Consider the following 3,580-nt stretch of genomic DNA (forward strand, 5'->3'; position numbering starts at 1 on the left):
TTTGGTGTATTTTTACTGGTATGTAGACTACATGTAATGTTCTTTTGGTTTGAAATTTTTTTGGAAGTTCAAAGTTTGTTATGCACTATTTGGAATGATAATCCCGAGCCATACGGATAGTTTCGGTTCTATCTCTATACATTTCTGTGTCACCAACTTTTTTAAAAGCCTTTATATTAAAATATTTTGGGAAATTGAATCCTATAACTATACAAAAAAATATAATTCACAAAGTAACAATATCAACCTTATGGCTATGGTATACTACATATTAACAGAAAACCAGACAAAAATACCCTTCTATGATGATCAAAACTTCAAACCGTAAATTACTCTTGTGAATACAACGATGTCCGTCGGCAAGTGACTGAATCTGTGTGAAGCTTAAAAAAAACGGGTAGGCGTGATGAATAGATGTAGAAGAATACACAATTAATTGATATGAGAAAGGGAAAGTCGAAACATAATGAAATTTGCCAGACGGTGTTGCGAAGAAGATCTGTGGCAATATTGATGTCAATGTTAATGGATCTAGATCTTAAGGTGAATCACGTGAGCATGTTGCTGGTTAATGATTTGATGATTCATTAAACGACAATGAAGATGAAACTTAGATTTGGAGAAGATGAACAGTGTTAATATATTGTAAAATGATCACATTATAGTATGCATTTTCTTCTCTTCCACCTCCTATGGTGGTTTCTTTTACTCATCCTGCAACTATATTGACAATGTCACCAGTGACAAGGACACTATCTTCTCCACAAATCGGACCTTCTCCTTCGTCTAGTGATTGTTATCATTCACTTCTGAAAAACAACTATTAACATTGAAATGAACTATTTATTATGTTTTTCTCTCTCTCTCTCTCTCTCTCTCTCTCTCTCTCTCTCTCTCTCCAGTGTAGCAAAGGGTCATCATTGTCGGAAACTTCTACTTCGTGCCTTCCCCAAATTATTTTCCAACTTAAAAATATTAACATTATGATATATTGCTTTGTTGTATTTCATTCTATTATAGAAGCATAGAATAGAAATGTAAGTGGTACAGTGCATGAGTATGTATTATGTTTGTTGCAATGATATTTATATGAACGAAATTGTATATATTATTTGTTTAATATATATAGTATAGTACTCCCTCCGTTTTTTAATATAAGTCATTTTAGAATTGTGCACATATATTAAGAAATTATTAATTTTTTATATTTTTTAAACAAAAACATCATTAATTATTTACCTAACTACAAATCAACCAATAATAAAATAGAAGATATATTATCATTGGTCATATAACATTAAACGTTAATAAATTTTACATAGAAAACCGAAAACGTCATATAATTTGGAACACAAAAATTTTTCTAAAACAATTTATATTAAAAAACGGAGGGGGTATAATTTACCAGTTGTGCAAACCGCGTTAAAAGCACAGCCACACGCGGAAAAAGAGTTTCTTGTCCATTATTGCGTCAAATTGACAGATCCTAATAAAATCCTTACATAGTTACTTTCTCAATTTTACAACTCATTATGTATATCTCGCTAATTCACCTAAATATTTTTGGTATTTTTTACAAGAAAAGCAAGAAAAAAATACAAGGATCATCAAACCTCTAATGGGCCCAAAAAATAGAAAACCCACAAAATGACTCGAACTGAAAGTGCCCTTGAAATCTTAACTGCTATTCGACGGCACTCTCTGCCACCAATGAACATGCAACCACTAGAACAAGAAAACCACCGAAGCCACTGTGACAGCAAGAACCCTAAATAAAATGGAAGAACCAAAAACAAGAAACACTATCACACCAGACACCAAAGAGATCTAGACCACCACTCACCGACAGAGGACGGCGAGCGAAGAGACTCATCATAGGTTGCTAAATGATCGAGAGGAAGAAATGACAGAACCGAGTGGTCGTGTTCTTCTGTTGAGGAATAACAGATTAAGGGGTCATATTCCTCAGAATCTATGCAGTCTAAGTAGCATCAAGATTTTGGATCTTGCCAACACAAAATTGAATGGATCTATACCTTCATGTCTCAACAACATATCATTTGGAAGGGGTTCAAGTCATGATAATGATGGATATTCATCATCCTTTGGCCTTGGCTTGGATAATGAATTGGGAGTGTATTCAGGGTCCTTGGATATACAACTTGAGTTTGATCCGGCATATGATAGCAATTTGAAGTTCATATTCGAATTTGCTTCAAAGAGTAGATATGAGTCTTACGGTGAAAGAAGTTTAGACTTTATGTTTGGAATGGATTTGTCCCGGGTGAACTAGGAAATCTTCAGAGAGTATGTTCTTTGAATTTGTCTCGCAATTCCTTTTTAGGTCTAACACCTGAGAGCTTCTCCAATTTAACCGATATAGAGAGCCTTGATCTTTCTTTTAACATGTTGTGGGGACCAATACTTCAAGATCTAGGAAAGTTACACAAAAGGGTTGTATTCAATGCGTCATACAACAACCTATCAGGCTCCATTCTAACTTCCAAGTCAAGGAAAACTTTCTACATTGGATGAATCCATCTATATTGCTAATCCTCATCTTTGTGGATCAGACATAAAAAAAAGTTGTGATGATAACAAATCTGTCATTTTTGAGGAACCTGATTTTCAAGGCGGAGATGACGAAGCATGAATTGATTTAGAGAGTTTCTACTGAGCGTTGCAGCCACCTATGGCGTAACGTGGATGACATTTATTTTGTTTCTTTGCTTTGATTCATCTCAGCGCCGAGCATGGTTTCGTCTTGTTGATGCTTTTATCAGGTGTTTAAAATGTGTTTGATTTGGTGTGTTTTGTTTTGTATTTACAAACTACATGTCATGTTATTTCATTTGGTATCTCTAAATTCAAAGTTTGCAATGCACTATATGGTATATTTTCTTTGAAGTGTTCCCCTTGGAATTAAATAGTCTTCTATTAATGAAACTAGATCTTTTCTCATTTATTACATTTATCATTTTTATTTGTATGTAAATTTTTGTAAATTAAATTATATATAATTAATTTTTAAATTTGTTTTTTTTTTATATTTTTAGGTTGAAGTAAGTATTTCTATTATATGTAACACAATTAACTAATAAAATATGAAGAATTAAGTCCGAAATTTTAGAGTTATGTAAAAAATATATAATTATGTATAGAACATAAATTATCTTAGTTTAAAATATCGGAATCTCATCCCGAATAAATTCACGAAAAAAGTACTCCAATAACTTACTTAAAATATAAAACCCCCTTTTCAAAAAAAAAGTGTACTTAATAATATTTTTTTACGTGTAATAGTTGAAAACTAACAATTGAATATCGATCTAGAATATTATTTTAATATATCTAATGGTAAAATATTAATTGTGATAAACAAATTTTGAATTTTGTAATATTACATGAATTAGAAGTCTTTAAAATCTAAAATCTATTTTATTAACATAATATATTTTTTATTCATTTATTATTGTGACGTTACAAAATATTGCTTTAGTTTTATTTGTATATTAATTTTTTAATAATTTAGTTTCTTTTTAAGTAATTTTAAAATTATCAAGAATATAATATATTTAAA

Source organism: Brassica oleracea, chromosome C1, assembly GCF_000695525.1.
Source record: "Brassica oleracea var. oleracea cultivar TO1000 chromosome C1, BOL, whole genome shotgun sequence".
Lineage (NCBI taxonomy): Eukaryota > Viridiplantae > Streptophyta > Magnoliopsida > Brassicales > Brassicaceae > Brassica > Brassica oleracea.